The sequence below is a fragment of the Heterocephalus glaber genome, unplaced genomic scaffold (assembly GCF_053883595.1).
Source record: "Heterocephalus glaber isolate CG9 unplaced genomic scaffold, H.glaber_assembly_v1.0 deba00001532, whole genome shotgun sequence".
Classification (NCBI taxonomy): domain Eukaryota; kingdom Metazoa; phylum Chordata; class Mammalia; order Rodentia; family Bathyergidae; genus Heterocephalus; species Heterocephalus glaber.
The window spans coordinates 1,442,190-1,466,350 of record NW_028258330.1 but is presented as its reverse complement, the minus strand read 5'-3'; the positions used below and the strand labels follow the sequence as shown (position 1 = coordinate 1,466,350).

The 24,161-nt window shown below is 53.1% G+C and overlaps 1 long non-coding RNA gene across 1 annotated transcript in view; it reads right to left on the bottom strand.

Moving 5' to 3' along the window:
- Nucleotides 1–4,182: 4,182 nt before the first annotated feature.
- The window catches only part of LOC101701443 (uncharacterized), a 43,406-nt gene continuing 23,427 nt past the window's right edge, over nucleotides 4,183–24,161 (bottom strand). The window contains exon 5 of the long non-coding RNA XR_015441939.1: nucleotides 4,183–21,504. This is a non-coding gene — a long non-coding RNA (uncharacterized LOC101701443). The remainder of the gene's footprint in view (nucleotides 21,505–24,161) is intronic.

The window sequence follows — 24,161 nt, the reverse complement described above, 5'->3', positions numbered from 1 at the left end:
GAGGCATCTTTGGTCATTTTGTTGTCAACACCTCAAACCCTAAGCCACCCAGCTGACACTGAGGGAGATGATGACACAGTTCTCAGCAGGCCTCTCCTCATGGCTGCACACCCCAAGGGACTGAGAACTAGGGAAAGGGGTTTTCCATCTTGACTCCTGAACAACTGGGTTAGGGTGTTGTATTCATGATGACTGCGGGGAAGGTTTTATCTTTGGAAAACATGTCATACAAACATGTCACCCAGCTGATGACTCCCTGGCAGGAAGCACTTGCCCTGGGTACCCGCTGAGCTTTGCCATGGTGGCCCCTGTTTGTGTTACACTGACATAGTCTTGCAGCTGATGGGCGGGGGAGCCCTCTTGCTATAAGCTGGTGGCCATTCGGCTCACGCAGATCACTTAGCTAAGACCAGATAAAAATAGTAAGTCTTAATCAGAAGCTCCGGCTGAGTGTCGCCAGCCTCATCCTGACGTCTGAGCCTCGATGAGGGATGACTGCAAGGGTGATCCCCCTCGCCTCCCCAGCACAGCACCTAGGACTGTGACTAAAGGCTTTGGAAGCAGCTTTTGGGACGCGATTTGGCTAAAAAGCATTAATCGTGGTCTCTTACGTAATGGCCAGGCCAATTGTTTTTTTCAGTTAGGAATTAAATGACAGCATTTGGGACATAGTGTTCCGTGAACACTAAATAAAGTATCACTGGGGACAAGAAGAGAGGGACACACACTTGGCCCTCACTCAGAGCTGGAGAGCTGTGTCCAGGTCCTCCCGGGAAGGTGACATGGAGAGGAGCTGTGTCTCGGAGCTGTGCTGCAGGGGTGGGATGGGGTGAGGAGGTTTCCCCAGGCCTCTGTGCTGGATGCCTAGGGATGCCTCTGAGGATGGCGTCCCAGCCTCGCAGGGACAAAAGAAAAATCATGGCTGTCGGCCACACTGCTGTTCTGCATTGCTTTATTATTTCTATTTGCCCAGACATGGACATTGTCTGCAGCACTATATTAGGATTAGAATCCTATTAAACCATGGATGACCTAAGTAAAGATAACTACCTAGGTAAAGATAACTACCTACTAGAATCTGTGTTTATTTTTCTTGAATTGTGGGACATGAAAACCAAGGACAGAAGCTGCCTACTGCAGCTTGTGCACCATCCAGCCTAGGCCAGTGCTGGCTGACTCAGGGGTAGAAGGTGGCAGTGGCCCAGTGTGCACGTCAGATGCCCTCGTTCTGTCCCCATCCAACAGGGAGGCAGAAGCCTCTGTGGTCCAGATCCCACCTCTTCTCCCACTCAGCTTCTCACAGATCCCCATCAAAGGACAAAATCACAATTTTCTTTACTTAGGAAAATTACAAAGGTGTATTACTGATTTTTACACTTAATTGTACAGATTCCACCTTGACCCACCATCATTTCTTACAGACTGCCTCAAGCATGCAGTCTATGGCCTGAAAAAAATGTAGCATCATAAATTTCTTTTTATTATCTTCAAAATATTAAATGTAACTCATTACTAAAATAGTGAATATATTGACTTTAGCAATTATTTTTAAATAGAAACGTATGAGCTCCCTATTAAGCAGTCGTTTAAATAAAATTACCCCAAGGAGACCATTTGGGTCAGGAGACACTCTGCTAGGACAAGGGCGAAGGCACTGAGCTCACAGCTGGCGGCTGGAGTGGCACTGTCCTCGGCTCTGGGCAGGTTCTGTGACGTCCTCCTCCACAGCTGTGTTGGCCAAGTTAGAAGTTCCCCTCTTTTGAGAGGAGCTGAGACACAACTCCTTTTCCTTCCTGCAACCCAGACTACATCCCTTTCAGAGTTTTATTTGTTCACCCCGAACTAAAAATGCACTATATCCCTTAGCAACTGAGATTTTAAATCACCACAATTTAAAGATCCTCACTGGCTTTATTTTTATTCTAGAATCAGAGACACTTCGTTTTGTGAAAGCCATGAAACTGATAAAGGGCTGATGTGGGCCAAGCAGAGAAGGGCGGCTCAAGGACGGAGATGGCTGAAGGAAGCAAATGGAGCCCAGAGAGGATTGGTCACCTCAAAGGTGCTTTCCTGTAAGACAGAGGGGACAGGGGACAGAAGGGCCCAGCTGACTGGTGAACCTCAGACACTTCCAGCACTTCTGTGTGAATAGTTAAGGCAGACAAGTGCCCCTAAGCGCCCCTAATCCTCGGCTCTGGAACCGAAGATAAATGACTCCATTTCAGCCCAGGGGCCTGGAATCTCAGCACAGGTGACTCAGTTTTTGTTTTTATCCTGGTCTGCAGGGCTTTATACAGGAACTTGGTCCCATACCTCGGCCTCCTGTCATTCTTACTTGACTCCCTCACCTCACACCCAGCAGCTCCTTACTGCATGGTAGGGCCCAGCCATCCTGCCTGAACAGCAGGCGGACAGCTTGGTCCTAAGAACCCCCTGGGCAGAGAGACCTCTTCCAAAGCCTACACCAGAGAGGCCGGCACCCCAGGGGCCATCTCAGCACCAAGAGGTTGTGCTGGACAGGCTGGTGGCAATCGTATGGGCAGGGCCAGTATCCCTGGGGCTCTCTTGGGTTTCAGACGCTGTTCTCTCCCCGCATCCTCACTTGGTCTCCTCCGTGCACCTTTGTCCTAATCTCCTCTTCCTGCTAAAGACACCAGGACCTCATCCTGCCCCAGCTACCTCTGGCAAGTCTGTCTCTGAAGTAAGCTGCTTCCATGGTGCAAGGGCCTGGGTCTCATCACGCTGGTTGAGGGGGTGTCATTCAGTCTGTGATGGAGGATGTCCCATCCCATCCCAGCCAGGACTGCAAGGCTATGGGTGTGTAGAGGAGCAGCCAGGGCCCGAGAGAAGCAATCTGTTATAGCAAAGAAGGAAGAAGAGGGGAGGAGATTAATGTTCTCTGCCATCCTGAGTACCCAAGGCTTTGGTCTGACCACAGGCTCCATCAGGTTAGAAACACGTCCAGGAGGGCCGGGGATTTAGCTCAGTGGTTTCGCCGCCTGCCTTGCAAGCGCAAGGGCCCGAGTTCAATCCCCAGTACCAAAAAAAAAAAAAGAAACACATCCAGGAAAGAAAATCAAGTTCACATCAAAGCCAAGGTCCTCTGCTCTCTCCTGCCCATTAGACGGGGGGAGAAGATGCTCTTCCCATGGACACCTAGCCACGGTGTGGTGAGGACAGCTTCCTTGGAAGGACCTGCCATGCCAGCAGTTCTTATCCTCCTGCCTGGACCTCAAGGCCATGGGCCAGTGGTGTGGACCAGTGGTGTGGGCCGGCAGAGTACATCATGTTCCCACAGGCCCCAGGGTAGCAGTGGAGGAGTCCATGGAGGGCCATCGCTATGGCTGGAGACAGACAGGGCTTCCGCCAGGCAGCACAGAAACAGTGCACACTTGGCCGTGAGGGCATGCATTGGGACTGTACTTGTCACACTGACCCTGGCTGGTTATCCATCTGAGTGTTGTTTTAGTCAGGCTGAGCCCGACAGAAGTCATGGTGCTCTGGAGGTGACAGCCCTCTACCCTTATCTAACTGCTGAGAGTGGTGGGGACCAGGTTCTCTGCCACCGGCAAAGCCTGTTCCAGTGTGAACATGGGCAGCAAGGGCAGGGAGGAGACCCAGTGCCACGAGGGTCTTTGGGGCAGTCCTCAAACTGCCTGCAGCACTGGGCTTCATGGGCATTTGAGGTGGCAATGGTGTCTGCCAGATGAACTTCTGTGAGCCTGGATTTCGACAAAACATGGAGGTGAACCCCTTCCTTCAAGGGGGTCCACAGCAACCTGGAGACAGGAAGACGCTTTGCAGTGTGCATGACCCAGGAAAGGACACATGGCCCTGACCCTTTGTTATTCATCTCAAAGAGGACAGCTGGTGGCCAGAACAGTGCCCTTGCCCTGGGCCTGCGTTTCCCTGTGTGAGTTAGGTTTCCTCGCTCGCTGAGCCTCCTGCAGCCATTTCTCACTTGGAGAAGGGAAGATCAGTAGAAAGACCAAAGCCACCTGGGCCTGCTGAGTGGCACTGGGCCACCTACCCGAGAGGATCTCACCTCCCTGCACCAGAACCAATGGAGGAGACTCCACTGTTGGGCCAGAATTCCCGTGACCCAAGCTCAGCACTGCTGAGTGTCATAGGGAAGAAATGGGCCATGGTCATTCTTGGCAGACATGAAAGCAGTTTGGGGAACCTTGAGCTGTGCTGGCAGTGACATTTGGCACAGGCACGTGGCAGAAGAGTCCAGGCAGTCAGAACAAACACGGCAGACAGTGTGCAAGCTCTGGGGCGACAGTGTCTATGGAATAGAATGGAATGGAATCGCAGCCAGGAAAAGAGGAATCATGTTCCTTGATGACACTGTTCCACAGTGCTCCATCCTGCTAGCAGTGGCTGGCAGCTATTAAACTGAGGTCTCATCAAGGTGCCTGTGGGTGATTTACCATCCTGCACTCTCTGCTCCTGCCTCGTGTGCCAGCCGGTTGTGGAGATGAGGGTCCCCTTACACGGTGGGACTCCCAGGACAGGCACCAGAGTGAGCCACTGTATGCTGCCCCCTCCATTCTCGTACTCTGGACCTGATGCCCAGCCACAGGCTGAGGGTGAAGACAGAGAGGAAGGGGCTTCTCGTGACACAGTGACACCCGCTCTCGGGAAAACAGGAAGGGGGTGAGGCCTTGTTTAGAGAAGGGAAATGCAGAGGAAGCTCAAACAGAGCAGTGAGGGGCGGCACTGGCCCCTTGAAGGGGCTGTGTGGGAGGAAGTGGCCAGGGCCAGGGCACAAGGGAGCCACTCCCGGGATTGTTTGCAAAGGACAATTTACAGAATCCATTGTGGGCCTTTCCTTTGGGCAGTTAAGACAAAGCGGGAAGCCAGGAGTCCCATCCCTCTTGCTGCTGGGTTCTCCCCCCCAGCACCTCAGCTCTTACCCCAGCAGCTGCTGGACATAGACCCCAGGGCATCCAGCAGTGCCTGCCTATCCTGGCCCCTGGGCTGGCCTGGTCCCCATAGACAGCTGGACGCGCTTGGGCTGTTCTCAACAGAGGGTGGAGTGGCTCCTTGACCCTGTATTTCTGCAGCAGAGTTCACTGTGAAACACCCACCAGAAAGGCTTCCTTTCTTGGCCTGGAAGGACACCTCTTGAAGACCGTGGACTGTAGCTCCTTCCCCAGGAGGAAGGAGAAAGTGAGCCGGTAGGTGTAATAGAACTGCACTGGGATCCATCCGCTGTCGACACGGCATGGTACCTGCCCAGATGCAGGTACCATGGCTGCCTTCGCACAGTGCCCAGCTGCTCACCTGGAAGGACATTTCTAGCATAGCTCCTTCCTTTCTTCTCTTCTTTTTTTCCTTTCTGTTTGTTTGGTTTTTGGTTTTTGCACTGAAGATTGCACCCAGGGCCTTGTGCATCCTAAGCACACTCCCTCCTGCTGAGCTGCAGCCCCGCCCATCTGAGAAATAGCTCTAGTGCACATGGATGTGCACAGCCCCAATACAAGACAGAGCCTCATGTGCTTCAGCATCTACACAGAGTCCATCAAACACTGCCTCAAGACAGACTGTGTAAGTGTCTCCCAGTTTCCACTCAGGTGTCTGGAGACGGCTAAAGGCAGCTGTATGGATAACCCAGAACAGCACTCACTAAATTACTTCTTATTTGATTCTCTTTTTCTTCCAACCCCACAGCCTCTCCCTTGAAATGACAAAAGTCACACTACTTCCAATCTCTCCAACTTTGCTGTTGATAGACTGTCTTCTATTAACAATTTACACAGAATGGAAAATTTTCCCCCTCTATGTCCACTACCTGTACTCTCTTCTCGGCGGTGAGGCTTGAGACAAGGCTTCCCCAGGTAGCTAGGCTTGCCTTGAACCTGCAGTGATCCTCCTGCCTTGGTATCCTGTGTCCCGGGATTATAGGTGCCCAGTTCCATTACCCAGATTCTCCAAAGCAAAACAAAGTCGGGGGCTGAGTGGATCCTGCTTATCTGCTCTGCACCCCTCACTATTCTCGTGTCCCTAGCCAGACACCCAATGCCAACCTCAGGAGCAAGGGAGGCCTTCACGGTGTCCCTGGCCAGGCTTTGCGGCAGGAGAACCCAAGGCGATGGATGGGAATCTTAGTTCTCTTGTCACGAAATCAGCACCCCACTTCTCCAGCCAGCCTGCCCTTGGGGACCAAGCGAAGCCCATGAGGCCTCCCTTGTCCCCAGGTGCATGTCACCCTCTCCAGGGTCCCTATGCTTTCTCACAGGCCACAGTGTGTGGACACTGGGGACACTCAGGTCCCGGGGAGCCTTCCTGCCAACCTGCATCCCATCACCTCAAAGTGACAGGTGTAGGAAGGAGGGATGGGGCACATGACAGAGCTGGAAGGGGCATGGGGCCTTGTACATGCCAGAACCCTCTGTGTGCATTGCCGGGTTCCATCCAGACAGGAGCCTGGTGCCCAAGCTGGGATGACAGCTGCCAACCACCCTGTCCCCATCCTCCCTCAAGGCCGTGGCTACTATAAAATCCTGCGCATTTGTCCACTTTGTCATCTGTGCAGTCACCGTCACTACAACTCACTGTAAGGGCTCACTGCAGGAGAGGGTTGTTTGGCCGCAGACTGGTCAGAAGTCATCAGGCCTGGGGTAGGGACAGGCATGGACCAAACTGCTCACCACGGGCCCTGAGAGCAAAGGCAAAGAAGAGGTGGGCTCACCCCACTGTCCCTTCCCAGGGCCCCAAGGGCCCAAGGAATCCTCTTCTCCCCACAGTGCCACCCTGGGGACTACAGGACTGGGGACACTCAGGACTCAACCACAGTAACATGTTGCCTGTAAGCCCAGGAAGAGGTACACTGGTGACTGAGCATCCTGCTCACTCAGCCTGGGGACCTCAGGTCAGTGTGCAGGGGCAGAGGGACCCGCTGAGCTCCAGATTCGAGTTCCAAGGCCCTGGAGCTGGGGTGGCCTCGAGTGTGGGGCATAGGTCCTAGCTTGGTGCCCACAGTGGGTGCATGTCTCTGTTGGAAAAGGTGAGGTCAAGATGCCATGGCCCATAGGCTGATGGATGAGGCACCCCACACCGAGGAGGGGCCATCACGGGGCAGGTGGGAGCTCAGGTGCCGTCCCTCACACTGTGGCTCAGTGCCATGCTCTGGCCCCTACCAGGCATGCACTATGCCAGGGACAGGCTTTGCCCTCGAGTTGGCCAAGCGCCTGGGACCGACCAGGGTGTTTCAGATGCCACAGCCCGGGTATTCTCGCCCCTGCTCACCACAGACATGGGCAGTGGAGAGCTTCTCCTCAGCCTCTGCCCATGGACACACCTGGGATCCTGAGCCATGCAGATGGTCAGGGCCACCCCGTGGCAAGACAGCGTCATTGCAGGGCTGCAAGCCCAGCAGAGAGAGGGGGCCTGCAGGGAGACCCCTAACTTTCCTCAGGAGGAGGCCCCTGCTGAGAGCTGTCCTGGGTGGGCTCCTGGCCCAACGAAAACCCCCTGGGGGCAGAGGGAAGCCAACCCTGCCCCCTGCTGGCCAGGCCTTGTTCTGTCCAGGAAGTGTCCATTGGCTGCAGCCCTGAATCCAGGCCAGGCAAGGACAGTGTGGTCTGTGGAGAGCAGGGTTGGCCAGCTGGACAGGTGTCCCCCTGCCAGGAACATGAAAGGGCAGCCGCCAGGTGCCCAGGGTGCAGTGGCCATGCCGGCCAAGCCAGCTAGCTTCCTCCACAGCAAGGCCTGCCAGCCACACCTGTCACGTCTTCTAACTTGGAACAGTCTTGTGTCCATTTACAAGCCCCAAAGGAAAAGCACACAGATCCTTTACGCCCATCACCAGCCTTTTCCCAAAGCAGTACTTCCCAGCAGGTGCCTTCCCTTATCCCCTAACCTGTGACACCATTGTCTCGGTGACATGGCCTTCCAGGGTGAGGATGATCCGGTGAGAGTTGGTGCTCATAGACTCAAGCCTGGCTGTGTGGAGCAGGCAGCATGCTCACTGAGGGAGCTATAAGGTCAGCAGCTTGAGGAGACAGAGGAGATTAGAGATGCGTGCCCCCAGACCCAGAGTCAGGATGGGTCCGGTCTGAGCTGTCCAGAGAGACCTAAGGGGGCCAGGGCTAGGGCCAGTGGGACCCTGGTGACCAACTCTGCACAGGGTCAGCACCTCATCCTAGTCTTCTTTCAACAAATGGTGGTGATGTTGTCAGACCACCACTGTCCCCCAAGTATGGGCACAAGATGGAAGGACCATGGGGCAGGCAGAGGGGACAGCAAATCCCCAGGGAGTCCCACTGCAGCTGGGGGGAGGTGGCTGGCCCTGGGGTGACCCGAAAGGGTCCACCATGTAAGTTGGGTCCTGGACATGGTGTTTGGTGGCTTTGGGTATCCCACAAAGCTTTGCAAGCTAGCCCTGTTTGTACCCCAGAAAGCTATATGAGCTACCCCTATCTATACCCCAGAATCACCAGCCCAAGTCCATTAGAGGCTGAAGCCAGGTCTCTTTCTCAGGCCTGGGGTACAGATTTAATCCTGACAATTCCCATGTGCAGTAAGGCTTGAAGAGCACTGCCAGGGACACCTTAAAAGTCTTCTGACCTGGGCTGAGAGGGCACCAGCAGGGACAGCCAGCCCAGGACCAGGGTTAGGGCCCCTGGGACACTGGGGACCCCAGGGCCCAGCAGTCCACCCCCAGGGTGCTTGGGATCTGTGGACTCCTGGAGCCTGTCTGGTGGCAGAAGTTCAAGAGATTGGAGGAAACACACCAGCCACCCACAGCCGTCCAGCAGCACAAGATACCAGTTCAATATCTGTCAGCATAGTGTCTTCAGGAGGCACTTTCCCTTTGCCAATGCACTTATGTTTCTCAACATCAGCATTGTGAAAAATGCCCCATATAACCTGAGGATGCCGGATGTGGTGACCCCAGTGTGGAGGGCTTGTTGGCCTGCTCCTTGTCATCTCTGAGTATGTGGGCCAATGTTGTTTTCCCAGGTATTTGTCCCAGCAGCCAAAGGATGACAGAGTGGATGATAAAAGGACACAAGTGCATCCATTCGCTTACTTGTCCTTAAACAAAAACATGATTGTCAGCCCTTTTTAGTGATGCCCAGAGGCTGTGAAGGAGGGGAACCCATCCTGATGGACAGAGTGTTCCCCATGGGGACTCACACATGTGCCCCTGACCTAGAACCACACATGCAGCCCATGTAGTGGAGCAGGCGCCTCAGGACACCTGGGACCAGGCAGGGGTCAGAAGAGGCCACCAGGAGCTCCTGGGGATCCAGCCCAAGAGGCCCACTTTGTGGACAGGATGTGGGGGTGACGTGTGGGGGTCCCTCAATGCCACAGGGTATGGGGCACTGGGCAAGTGGCAAGGGGAAGTCACTTGAGGGAAGCTTGGGGGCAGGTGGTGCCAGGTCTCAGCCTCAGGGAAGGGTCAGCTCCTTTTCCCAGGAGCAGCAAGAAGCCCCTCAAGGGTTCTGCTTCTGTGTGCAACTCAGTGCGCCCCCCTTAGGACACAGCAGCGGCACCCAATCCTGTGAAGGGCTGGGTGCAGAAGTGTGGAACCCTCAGAAGCAGAATAACCAGCCCAGACTCAGGAGGCTGGGCAGGGCCACAGAGGACAGGAGACACCCAGGTTGGCTGCAGGGAGAAGGGACACACAGGAAAACCTATGCAAGACCACTCACATGTGACTGTGCTAGGGCTGCAGCTCTCCTGCTTTTCCTTTGGAGATGTTTCTATTTTAGGAAACACTAATCAAGCCTCTCCCACCAAAGACAAAGCCCACGGGATCTTGACATTGACTTTGAGTACACACAGACAGAATTGACCCTAGGTCCATTGCCACCCACAGAATTCTCTCAAAGGACAGGGGCAGCAGCTCGAAGGAAGTTTTGTTTGGGGTTTACATTCTCGAGCTTGCTGAATCCTGCAAACAATCTCTGCAATCCCATACAAACAGACTTAGCCCAGGGCCCTGGCTACTGCCTGTCAGCCCTTCCCCACTTTCTGTAGCTCTTCAGGCTAGCACCTGATGAAACTAACTTTTACCTGAGCATAGGAAGGGGCATTCCTGTGGGCAGGAGCTTCCCTGAGGAGGTGCCAATCTTTGGACCACTGAGCAGGGTGCATTGACAGGGCACTTTCTGACCACTGAGAACCTGAGACTTGGAGTCCTTGAGCTGGTATCACATAGAAGATGGGGGTGCTGTTGGGTGAGTCAGCAACACCCTGGAAGACTGAGGGCAAATTCTCAACCCAGCCACACAAGGTCGCACTCTGGAGCCACCAGGAAGGGAAGAGGGATGTGTACCATGCTGGGTCACCAAATCAGACCCAGGACAAGCATGTGGGCACAAATGGATTGTCTGACCCCAGGAGCTGGTAGTGGGTGCACTGGCAAGCCAGTTCCACTGGGGCAGTAGGCTCAGTGCCCCAAGGAGCACAGGGAGCCAGTTAAACATTTAACTTGGAGCTGCCCATCTCTGAGGAGCCAGGGAGCTAGGGGTTTCGGTGAGCCCTGGCGCACCAGTCATTGCTGGAAGAGCTGACCCTGGACACAGCAAGTCACAGGCCAACTGAGGCACAGGGGGTCAGCCCCAGTGAGTAAGGGTGAGGAACACAGGCTCCCCCCTGCGTGGAATGTGAAGGTTAGGGGCTTCTCCCCACACTTACAGGAGGGGTTGGCCCTTCTTGGCCTCGGTTGGCCCAAGACCCCCATGAGGATGGCCACACTTCCACACACCTATACTCCGGCCCCCCAGCCCCACCTCTGTCATAGTCATGGCTCACCTGTCCCAGCTCATATGCAACCCACATGCTCATCTGTGTCCAGCTAACCTGGGCAGAGACACTTTAGTGGCTGACAGTGACAGAACATCCTTTCTGTACTTCACTTTATTTTGCAATTTAGCTTGTCAGCTCTATGGAGATATTATTAACACACAATAAAAGATACCATTGAGCATACAGTTCAGTGGGTTCTGACAAACCTGGACCCTAATGTAACCCCACCCCAATTAAGATATGGAATATGTACATATGTCAAAACTTTACATGGGCAATGTTTATGCTTTATGTATCAGCTAAAGTAAATGAATCATTAAAAGAAAGATATGCAGTATTCCCATCACACAGAGGCTCCCTCACACCCCTCCCCAGTCCCCAAGTCGCTGGTGTGGTGCTATTGCTCGTGTGTGATTCCTGCCTCGGCAGAGTGCACTGAGTGGGCTATAGTAAAAGCTGGTAACCTGGAGCTGCGAGCCCTACAGGGCTCGGGGGCAGAGCTGCAGGGAACCCCAAGGGGTGCAGATCCACCATGACCACCAGAGGCCAGCCAAGACCTGTTCCAGGGCCCAGGAGGCTGCTGGAAGAGCCCAGAAACCCTCAGGGCCATGGGCCTTGGTGTCTGTCTTCATTCTGTGGCCTTTCTCTCTCCCTGCTCTATTACGCTGTCCCCTGTTGGTCCACAGCCTCTCACATCTCCCTCCCTCAGTCCCAGAGGCCAGTGGCAGCCGTGCCCAGCACTGTCTGAGCTCCAGGACTGTTTCTATCCTCGAAGACTCTGCCAGTGCAGCCCCACATAGCTGTGCCCTCCTGGTCTCCCCAGATGGCTCCACAGGGGCTATGACTGAAGCCTGGCCCCGGGTGCAGGCAGGAGGAGACCCCTGTGAGGTCACAGCAGGAAAGCAGTGTTGAGCTACAAGCATCTGCTAAAGAAATCCTGTAATCTGCTTCCTAGGAATTAAACCCATGAGCGCTCATCCATGTGACTGAAGATCTGCCTGCCTCAGTGATCACTTGGGGGGACCACATACTGGTGCCCCACAATGTGAGCTGCTGTCAGAGTTCCCCTGGTGCCAAGCACACGGGTTGTTCTCAGTTATTACCCCTGATGAGCCACAGCTCACGGAGCATCTTGTACAGAAAGACTTTATTATTTTATTCGGGTGAATTCCCTTACATAGTCCATGCCCCATCTTGTGTGGCAGGCTTTCAGTGTATCTTCACAGTAACAGCATGAATGCCCATCTTACAGATGTGGAAACAGAGGCCGTACAGACAGCTCTGATGAGGGAACTAGAGTTCAAGCCCACATCTGACCAAAGAAGGATGAAGGGTCTAAGTTGAGCCCAGATGGGTGAAGTGCAGACGAGACAAGCTCAGCCCAGAGGACACGTGATGCATCCGGTAGAGCATACACAGAGGGTTTCTGCCCTGGGACTGCTCCCTTCCCTGCTGACAGTGCCCCTTGGAGAGCTCCTCCCTGTGGAGGAGGACTCTTTGGCCCCTTTGACCCTGGACGCAGGTGGCCATATCCTTGTTCCCTTCTGTTCCTAAAGCTAGAAATCACTTCAACGCACAGGGAGCAGAGAGGCCTCATGCCTGAAGTGGCATCGTCAGCAGAATGGAGCCCACCCCTTCTTACATCTACTGTCAGTGTCACTTGAGGGGGTTCAGCCATGGGGCTGGGGCCTCCTGGGACCCACCTGCCAGTCATGGGGGAGGCTGAGGTAGGAGTCCTGATGACCTGGGGACCTGAAGGAGTTACGGTCACCCCTGCTGTTGACAGCCATCATCAGGACCAGTCAGTGACAGAAAGCAGAGGGAAGCCCCGCAGACCCTGAGAAGTAGCACTCAGTGAGACGCGGTGTTGAGGTCACCTGGGGTGGGGGCTGTGTCGGTTGCTGTACCCGGATTGTCCAGGAAGTGACCTAGAGTGTTCAGGGGATGGGGACAGCCTTCCCTGAAGGAGAAGAGTTAAAGACAGAGGAGATGTGCAAGTCCTCCAGCACCCCCAGCTATAAGCAGGGCCTTCCTTAGCAACAGTGTGTGGCCGTCCACGTTTACGGTTTACTTTCCTGACACAAACGCCAGCCGAGACCCTAGCAGAGGGCAGACTGCCCAGGACGCCGGGGCGCTGAGCAGGGAGCCTGGGCTGCAGGCTTCCCCTTCCTCCGCCTTCCAGGAAACAATGGCAGGATCCAGTTGCTTATCTTGGCGACTTTGGCATCTGGATCCTGGGGGACTGCAAGGCCCTCAGTTAGCTTTGCCCTGCTGTCCTCTCTGCAGACACCAGGCTCACAGACACCTGGGAGAGTCACCACCCTTGGCAATCCCTCCAGAAGAGGGGGAAACAAAGCCACCCCTGTCCTCGGCTTATGGGGAGTAAATCACAGAACCTCACAGTGTTGCCCTCAAAAATACTGGGCGTGGGCACCACCACCGCTGCCCTTTGACCCAGGCCTGCAGGGCCTGTGACAACCCCCCATCCACGGGGGCTGCTGTTGACAGGAAGCTCCTAGAGCATGTGCACGCTGGGGAAATGGAGGGCTTTGTCCAGGAATCGGTGCGAAGCTCCCTCCAACTTCCTGGCGTCTGGCTCTGAATAAGAATCTCATGAGTTTCTCACCTGGATGTGGGGCTCAGTGTCCCCATGTCTCAGGGGCAAGTGTGATGATGAGGAGAGACGTCCTGACACCTCCTTCAAGCTTGGGCTGACTGGGAACCCGCAGTGCAGAGCGCACTGTGACTTGGTGATGCTGATGGTTAGGCAACCCGGAGGGACAGGAGAGGGAGGGAGGCTGAGCTGGCTGGAGTACAGGAGCAAGAGTTGGCCGGACAAAGGGACTTGAGGAACCTAAGCCAAGTGAGGCTGAGTGCACCCACGGAACAGGGGTTGGAGCAGTCCCACAGGTACCCGCTTGAACCACCTGTGCCCTCCCACAGCTGAGCTGCCCCTGCCCTAACATGCTGGCCTATCACTGAGCAAGCTGTGTGACCTGCCTGGAGTATCTTTTTCCCCTCCCATGCCCTCCTGTGCGCCCCCCCCAAACTCCTACTCATCCCTCAAAACCCAGCTCTACCAGGAAGGCTCTCCCAGCACCATCCCCAGAGCTGGGCCAGTTTGTGCACATCTACTCTTCAGCCTGGGCCATTGTGGATGGTGACAATGATGAGCTCAGCCCTCCCAGAAGAAGCATTAATTCCATGTGGAGCACAATTCACAGCACAAGGATGACAGCTGGAGCCTGATTGGCCACCGAGAATACACCAAGCACAGTGCCCCACTCCCACCCCGACAGCAGGAAGAGCAGGGTCCCAGGGGAATGAGGGACACACAGAGTTGTGCACACACTCTGGGGGCCCAGGGAATAGACGCAGCCCACAGCCGAGCCACCAGTGGAGGGGATGGGATGGGCCAGAGGGGGAGATGACGTGCTCTGCAAACACTGCCACCCCCTTGTGGGTAAACCACTTGCAGCATCTCTAGACATAAGCATCTGCCTTGTGTGGGCTCAGCCAGGTCACCGTGAGGTCAAAGGCTTGCACAGGGCCCGAGGGTAACCCTTCCCACTGCCCAGCCCTATCTACGGTCTCCGTCCAAACCCTGACCACACAGGGTGCCTTGGCTCCATGGCCTCACAGGGTGGAGGATGGGGGCCAGTCAGGGTCAGGCTGGCACCCAGAGGTCCCAGCGCAGCAGCCCCAGTTCTGTCTGTGGGCAGCTGAGGCCAGCCTGTGGTTCCCGAGAGTCCGGTCGCCCTGGAGAGGAAGGAGCAGCAGCTGCACCCCACCCTGCAGGTGGTGGCTTCACACAAGCTGCCGGCTGGGCCTGTGCCTGCCCACATTGAAGCTTCGGGCACGGATGGGCTGGGCTCCGCCTGCGGTCGGGCACCCATGCCCTCCATCATGCAGGTGCGTGTCCTCCCTCCCGCCAGCCCCCATTCCTACCTTTATGATCCCACCAGTGCTTTTTACACCCACCATCCACCGGGCTCGGCTGCAGCAGAATTAACGAAACGATACCAGGGTCCTCACTCAGGGAGTTCATCCGGCAGTGGGGCGCAAAGGCAGCACCTCACACTGCACTGAGGGCAGGAAAACATCTGAAGAAAACGAGTGCACCCAGTGAGCACCCTTCCCTGCTCCATCCCGTGCTGGTCAACCTCCCCCATGCAGACTGCCCGGCGCTGCCTCCTTTATTCCCCAGGTGATGTGACCCACGTACGCCTCCTTCACACCTCCGAATGGAATGCCGAGCCCAACTTCTCAAGCATAAAATGTCTCACTTCAAAATCATCCCACCATCTTCTCAGCCTATGTTCATCAACAGATGACTGGATAAAAAAATGTGTTTATACAGAATGGAGTACTACTCTGCTGTAAAGAAGGATAAATAAGTCATCTGTAGGAGAATGGACGCACTCTTATGGAGACCATAATGTTAAGTGAAATAAATCAGACACTCAAGCTTAAATATCACATGAGATATGTGAGATACGTGATTTCTTACATAAGAAACCCAAAGTATAAATAAAGTGAAAAGCAAAGTAAAACATAGACAATGCCTCTTTTGCAAATGAGAAAGAGACCAAGAGATTAGGGGAAGGGAGAAAAGGGAGGGAAAGGGACTTAAAAAGGATTAAGATGTGTCACATACATGTACCAACTACCCCAATGAAAGTATTCAATACATACAGTAAACAGGTACTAATAAAAAAACCACATCTTCTCCATAATCAACGCAGCCCCTCAAACTGTTTACAGCACCAAAGGGTTTACCAAGAATAAACACCATAATATTTTTCATACTTGAGTTGGAAAGATTGCTAAGTGATTGCTGTTTTTCACTCTGGTTGTTAAAACCTGGTCAGTTTTTTTGTTGTTATTGTTGTTAACAAAATCATTGGATTCCTCCAGCTATATGATGTTTAATGGATCTAAGAGATTGGAAGGAAAAACTGGACACAGAAATAAGTGGGCTCCCAACCGGTTTCTATTAACAGACTAATTAGAGAGGGTTTTGCTAGTTTCAGGAAGTGTGGCCCAGTCAGGGTGTGTAAACCAGGGCTCTGGGTCGTGGGAGAACTAATAATAGCCTGTTTGCGGAGCCTGCTGCCCAGCCGTGACACATCGTCCTCTGATGGCTGCATTGTTCAGCACTCAGAAAAATATTTTTGTTTTGAAACTTGCAGAGCTGTTATTGCTCTGGGGGCAATGTTAATAGAAACAGGCTCCCCCCCTCCTTAATACTTTAAAGTTTCCCAAATGGTCCCTGTGGAAAATCTAGGAGAATCAAACAACAAAATAAGGTTATAGCCTCTCTCCTGCAGTGGCTCTAGGATTCTGACCCCCAACTTTGCCCCTGGGCCATGGTGCCCTCAGGAACACAGCTGGGGCCCAGATGTGCCCTGGTCAGGCGCTCACAGGCAGGCTGTCTACAGCGGGAGGTGTTGGGAAGAAGCATGTAAATGCAGAATTGGGCCTGAGGTGCTGGTGTAACCATGGACTGCCATGCAGGGCACCCTTTAACCAGACTCCTCGGGATCACTACACAACCTCAGGGACTCACTTTCTACTTGCCACTGACTGTTCTGTGAGGTGAGTCACTGACGTTGCATGGTAGTTTAGAGAATCTGTCTACCCCAAGATGCAGATGTCCTGTAGGAAAATTATTGTCCTTAAGGATCTTAACCAACCCATCATATCTCTGTCCCCAAACTTATTTCAATGTGACCGGGGCACCATTCCTCTACTTTTTAAGTCAGAGTTTGCAGCATCCTGAGCTCCTTACTAGTGAGCTCACTAAAGTACTAGGGTTGCTTTGCTATCTGTGCCAGTCTTGCTCTTAGCTTTTTTGCATCTGTGTGTGAGTTCTGGGTCCTGACCCCAGCACTGCCCCTGGCCCATGGTTGTCTCATCTGTGAAGTGGGGGGGTGCTCTAAGAAGGGGTTCAGAACCTGAGCATGGATCCACCTCCCAGAGGCTCCCAGAGCACCCACACACACACTCAGTAGACCCTGAAACCCTGAGAATGTGCATTTCCAGCAGTGTTAGGTGACACCAGTGGAGAAGGGGCTTGGTGTTCTGACCAGTGAGAGAACCATCATGGTGCATCATGGGTACAGTGCATACAGGACGAGGGTTTGTGTCCTGCCAGAGTTCATGTGCTGATCCCACCCACTGACCTTAGGCAGTGGAGCTGGGGCCCTCATGTATGGGATAAGTGGTGTTATCAAAAGGACCCCAGGGAGCGGTCAGTCTCCACAGCATCAGGGTGCAGTGAGAACGCAGCCATCTGTGGACCGGAAAAGCCTTCAGCAGACAGTGGTTCTACCAGCACCTTGACTTGGACTTCTTGGACTCCAGAACCATAAGAAGCAAGTGTTTGTCATTAACGCCACCTGGTCAGTGGTCATTTGTCATGGTAGCCTGGCTATGACAGGGAACCTACTAGGAGGCAAGAGTGAAGCAGGAGACTAGGGCATGGCCAAGAGCCTGGACAACCCGGCATGACCCATCAATCACAGAGAGTTGGCAAATCTCCGTGGAGATGCGGCTTCGCACTGACTGTCTGGACCTGACATCAAAAGACATCAAAGACAGCAGACGGACCTTGCCACCACTGCCCCCTTGTTCTTGCTGTGGCCTGGCCTGCATGCAGGGTATGTCTTCTCTCCAGAGCACTTCTTCTTGAGCACTTCTTTTTCTTCTTCTTTTACCTTTCTTTTGTTTGCCTTTAAATAAATGTTAAACTTTTATGTTCATTGGTTATTTCATCCAATTCCTTGAACAAGAGAGCAAGAGCGTGAAAAGGGCCACTGGCCACCACTCCAGCCAGTAGCAGGAGTGGTGCTGGGAAAATACACCTGTGGCATGGAAGGTGCTCATGGAGATTGGAGGTGCACGCTAGAAGAAGCTGAGCTTTAAGAGGGCAAAGAGGGTTTTGAGGTGATTCTAGTGAAGAATAGAGGGATACAGGAAGGCCTTGGTCTTCTCCGAGAATGTCCAAGTAACCAGGTGCAGACAGTCGGTGGCAGTCTGGATGATACAGACCCTCTGGTGAAGTATTGGAGAGAAAGAAGGAAGTGTTTCTGGAAACAGCAAGAAAGACATCCTTGATACAAAGTGGCAGAGAGCTTGCCGGAGTTGTGTTCCTGAGTGCTTCCTGGAAGGTGGATTTGTGAGCCCTGATGAAACTGGGGTTTTAGTGGAGGAGATTTCTAAGCCAACTGTTGGAAGAATGGCTTGATTCCTCCTGACTGCTGATATTGAATGCAAGGAAAGACCGGCTTGAGGACAAAATTATTAAGCAAAAAGAAGGAACTAAAACTTCAAAATCCAGAAAATTCTCATCTATCCATATTGAAAAAAAGGTATAATTGAAATGTATCAAATGTATAATCAGAAGAGAACATTAAGAGTGTACCCAAGTGACTCTTAGTAAAGAGATTACCACGAATGTGAACCTCAGACCTGATGGGCTACTCCCACCTTCTGGGCACTGGGATGTGGGGGCCAGGAAGCAGCTCTCTGACCTGTAGGTTTCACAGGACAAGACCTCAGAGCTCTCAAAGCACTCTCCTTCCAGACAAGCAGAAACTGACCTTGAAGGAGACTCAGAGGTCATCAGGGCAGCCTCCTTGCAGGGAGGCCAACGACTCACTTTCAATAGGCAGGCAAACTTTGCCCCAAGCCATGGGCTGTTCTCCTGCTTGGCAGAGCTCTGGGGCCAGGACCAAAGGCCCTGGGGTCTGGAGGTAAAGTGAGGGTCATTCTCCAGCCCTAAGGTCTTGTGAGACTTGCCTGATAGCACTGGACCCTCTTTTCTCCTTCCTATCTTCCCTTCTGTCTGTCTGTCCCACCACCGGATTTGGAAAGCACATAACTTGTTTGGTTCCATAGTTTCACAAATGGAGAGAGAGGAGTTCTGTCTTCAGACAAATCCTGCCTTATGTGTCATTCATATCTGATTTAGATGATCTTCAGTGCTTAGAGCTGATGCCGGAATGAGTTATGACTGTGGAGAGGCATAGGGTGAAATGAATATGCACTTTCCATGCAAAAAGGACTTAAATGGGAGCAAGAGTGGACTGATACGGAATGAATGTTTGGATTTTCTAAATCCATATGTTTAAACCATAAGCCCCATTTAGTCACTTTCCTCATCACTGAGACACAATACCCACAATTTAAAGGAGAGGTTTATGTTGGCTCAGGCTTAGAGGTCTCAGTCCATGCATGGTCAGCAGGCTTCACCAGAGAAATGGTTGCTCACCTCATGTCAGCTGGAAGCAGAGAGAAAAGGGAGGAAGGGAACACAAACTTCCAGGGTGCACCCCAGGGCCCCACCTCTTCCCACCAGGCCCCACCTCCCAACAGCATATTCAGCTGTAAGTGCATCCGTGGGTTAACCCACTGACAAGCATTAGCCCCCCACCCCATGATCCAGTTACCTGTGAAAAGCCCCACCTGTGAGTGCATGAGTTTTGGGGGACATTCTGGAACTCAACCACAACACCCCCAAATGTGATAGTATTGGGATGTGGGCTTTTGGAGGGGGTGATTAGGTCAAAAAGATAGAACCCTTATGAGTGGAATTAGGTCCATTAACTACAAAAGAGACCCCAGAGAGCTCCCTGCCATTCTGTTCCAGGGCAGCAACTTCCAGAGGTGCCTGGATCGTGAAGGCACTAGCAGCGTTATGAGCTGGCAGATGAATGGGCTATGAAGGGGTGGCCCACTGCGGGAGGGAAGAGGTCCCTGGGGAGGAAGCACACCTTTGCAGGGAGCTCTCTGGGTTCTCTTTTGTGAATAATGACACACTTTGAAGGGTGTATCTTGTCCAGGCCCCTTCTTCTCTCTGTCTCTGGCTCCTTCTCTGTCTTCTTCTCGGCTTTCCAACATTTCCTTCCGCCATGATGTTTCTGCCTCACCACAGGCCTGAAAGCAATGGAGCTGGCTGGTCCTGGACTGAAACCTCTGAGCTGGGAGCCAAAACAAACCTTTCTTCCTTTAAGCTGTTTCTCTCAAAGATTTGGTCACAGCTGTGAAGAGCTGACTAGCACAGAGGACATAGCAAGAAGGCGGCCCTCTGAAAACCAGGAAGTGACCCTCCCCTGAGACGGAACCCACTTCTTGACCACGGGATACCCCACCTCAGAACTGTGAAAAATAACTGTTGCTGAGGAACACAGTCTTCAGTGGTTCATTACAGCATCCTGAACCGGCTGCAAAACCATGAGGCTTAAACGACACAATGAATGTGAAATCCTCGCATTTGATCAATGGGAAGGATGATGGGCATGGGGGCAGGGGGTTGGGGCTCTGAAGGAGCCAGAAACACCACCTGGTAGATAGGTGACAGTGCTGACTCAGTGCCCAGAATCCAGCCCACAGCCCACCTCCATACCCGCAGCCCTCTCCTTCATCCCAGGACTGGTCTGATCGCTTCTAGTGGTCCTGTCTTTCCTAATACGGTCTATGACCCTTTCTTTACCCTCAGGGATCTTTTACAAACGTAGATTACACCGTGTCATCCCTCTGGTTAAAGGTTCCTGAGGTGTCTTTCCTACTGGATTTAGGGTACACTGCCAGTCTCTTCTCCATGACCTCCAAGACTGCTTGTTATCTGACCCCTGGAACCATCCACAGCCCCTCTCCTCCCATCCTTCTCTTCCCTCCCCGAACCTCAAGGTCATCTGGACCGGGGCTTGGCACAGGCTGTCAGGAGATGCCCCACCCTGCCCTGACAAGCTCCCCCTTGACCCCTGATGTGTGCTTTTAGAAAACCTTTTTTAGAGCCCACGGCCCACACCCTCCCTGGCTGAGCCCCTGCTCTGCATTTGCTCCACACCCTCTTCTCCTTGCCAGCTCGCCATGCAGAACAGGCGGTCAGGGCACCTCGCCCCATCCCGTTCCAGGCATCCATCCAGACCCTCCTGCCCCACCCCAACAGAAGCACCCAGCCTGTCAGGGGCCACCCTGGGGCCAGAGATGCAAATGAACTCAAATTCGGGTGTCAAGAGGTGGCCCCTGGTGGTGGGCTGTCTCTTCTACATGTCTGAGTTTCCCAGGGGGCCTGAGCTCACAGCACAGATTGCGTTTCTCTCTGTGGCTGCTTTGTGTCCTCAGAGCTGCCCCAGGGGCCTGCGAGAGCTGGACATGGGTCCCCGGTGCCTGCAACCCTAGGGTGCAGGAGTGATATGCTCCGTGCTACCAGCCCACTGGCTCCACACAAGCAGATCCTGCCCATTCCCTGTGCTGCAGCCCACTGCGTGCTCTACCTCCCCCACCTCCCCTCCTGCTCTCCCTCCAGCTCCATTCTTATGAAGTGCTGGTTAATGCTTGCAAAATTAGTCCCAGGACAGGACCCTAAACTTGGCGGGAACGTTTGGGCTCCGCCCTTCAACAAGGGACCAGGAAGTGGCCTGTGCGGCTCCTCAGGCTGGCAGGGCTTGGTCCATGTCCACCACACATTTGGTCTCATTTCCAGAACTTGCGTACACAGTTAATCCACTCACGGGGTTTTCTTCTAATCTTCTTCTAATCTTCGAGTGTGTGTGAGTAAAGTGCTTCCTTGGCCATTCTTGTGGGTTTGCACCAACGCCTGAATTCCTTATGGTGCAGAGCGAGGTTCTGTGACCCAGAACTGGAATCCAGTGCTCAGTCCTGCTCAGGTCTGGCTCCCTATACACCTTGATCTGGAAAGTGCGCCAGCAGGAGGATAATTTCTGTGCCCTACAGAGCAGAAGGATGATTCAAGTTCACAAAACTACATTTTATAAAGACCAGCAGAGAGAAGTTTGAAGCTTCCCAAGACAAAGAAGTGGTAACTGTTTAAGAGGCTGGAAGAGCTGACTATCTTGATTTGACCTTTTATTCATCCATTTGTCTACAGTGTTGAGGATCAGGTGCAGAGCCTCCAAGCTGCACCCCATCCTGATTTGCCATCACTTGCCGTATGCATGTGCAGGATCACACCATACCCCACAAATACACTCAACTAAAAAGAGTAATTCCGAAATAAAATTTTTTTAAAAAAAGTAACTCTGAATGAAAAACACTTTGAATACTAGAAATAATTTTTTAAAAAGCAGATGTATTGCTCATGTGCTGGCACCAAATTCCTACCATAGCTGTCTATGTGGAAGATGCAGTAGTCAGGGGTTTGAGCTCTTTTCTGAAATCATGAGATTTCTCATAATTTAGTTATTGAGTGCATTAGTGGTGACTTCCAGCCCCCAGGGCACTGAGTCAGGGAGGCCCTTGCTTCCTACAGCCTGGGCGGTGAGGTGCTGGGGTCCCTGTGCTCGTGTCCAGCTCAAAGAGGGCAAGAGGCACCAATTCCAGCTACTCAGATGCACAGTGGCCTCTGTGGGGACAACTCTTCCTCACAACCACATGGGGGACCTGGAGGAGTCACAGTGGAGGTGAGAACAAAGGCACAGGATGTCAGGTTTCTGCACTGCTCAGCAGACACCAGGGAGCCTCATGATTGTAAAGAGCCCAGCTTGGGCAGCTCAGCAACTGAGCCTCAGGTCCCAGCCAAGGTTGGAGCCAGACTATGACCCAGCTCAGACCCAGTAAGGGTCCAGCACTACCTGGTCAAGGTTCTCATCTTGCTGGGTGGGCCCTTGAGGAGCACGGTCCCTATCCCCAGTAGGGTTCTGTCTTCATGCTCAGGTTGCCCTAACTTTTCTTGGTCAGCAACTGAGGGCCAAAGGGCAGGGCTTCCCAGTGAAGAGAACAGGAGCAGAGACCAGGCTGTGGGCTAGCCCTGCTGACCTGGTGAGCTCCTGGGTGAGCTCCCCTGGGTACTGTCTGGGCTTACTCATGTTCCTGGGGAGAATCACTGCTGCCGCTACCGTCTTCCCACAGTGAGCCTCATAACCAGCAGCATTACCACCCTATCAGCACCCAAAGTCTTCCTTGGGGGACAAAGACTTCATCAAGGGTAAGAGGCTGGCCTGAGTTTAAGCAGACCATGTTGGTGAGAAGGCTCAGTGCCTTATGGGCCCCAAACACCCCCTGAGGGGCCCCTTGCAGCCAGCCTGCCTTCCCACAACACTCTGCTCATGCTTAGGCCACTGAGACCTGGTGACCCAGAGCAGGATGGGAAGAGCCCACTAGCCCACATGGCCAGACACCACTCTCTAAGCCCTATAGGTAAATTCCAGTGAGGCTGGGGTGCTGGGAAACTCTGTAGAACTCTTCATTCTGTAGACTCAGGGCTCATTCACCTGTGAGCACAGTGTTTTGAGTTTGTGATTTGAATTGGGAAGTGACTCACCTTCCTCCATGCCCTGCAGTCTCAGCTAGGAAGAAAAACCTGCCAAGGTCAGGGAGCCAGCCAGCTGTACTGCAATTCTCACCATCTAGAGTGTGATGGTGGCTCTGACTGAGACACCCAGGAGGAGTTCCATGGTGAGGACCCCTTCAAGAGCCAGCAGGGTCCTCTGAGAGAAACATCAATGCATGCCCCAAAGACCAAGTCTCCCTTCTCCACAGCCACACTGGAAGCTATGACACATAAACCAGTGTCTTCCCAAGTCCAGAAATAAACAATCTCCCACCCAGCATGCTGCACCTGCTGTCTCACTCCTTGAAGGCTGCTGTAACCAGTGTCTTAGACTGAGAATTTATAGATGGCAGAAATGTATTTGCCACTGTCTGGGAGCTGGGAGTACAAGATCAAAGCACCTACAGATTCAAAGGTGACAGCCACCTCCTCCCTGGTCTATCCTGGCAGGAGAGGTGAGTGAGCCCCTCCAGCTGCTTCATAAGAGCAGTGACCTCATTCATGAGGGCAGGGACCCCAGGACCTACTGCCCTCAAAGGTCCAACCTCTTACTACCATTGCACTAGGAATATTTTTTCAACATATGAATTAGTAGACAAACACTGAGACCACAGGATGAACCAATCAGTGAAGCATGAAGGACGACTAAAGAATTTTCAAATGTGCAAGATCTCAGACATTTCCCTTCTCTCTTTCTCAAGAAGCTACTAGAGTTTGTGCTCTATCACACTGAGATAAAAGAATGAGGATATGTGGAATCCAAGAATTAGAGAATCCAGCACCAGAGGGTGGGAGCTCCTGAGGGAACCCCGTGAAGAGGCCAGGATGATAGCAGGTCTAGACCCGGGGCATGCATAGGAGAAGCTTCATCAAGAGGTAGACACTGAAGGAGCTTCTTAGGAAGCCTTAGGAGAAGTTCAGAGAAGAGCACTGATTGTATTTGAAAAGTACAAATAAAAACAAAAGCAATCATGAACTCTAGGGAAAACAGAAAGTCACATTGGAGAAAAGCAATCATGGCATAGGACAAGGCTCACTTGTCAGTGTTGGTGACACAGCCACAAAATGCAAACTCTGAGGAGGGTGGTCACCCAAA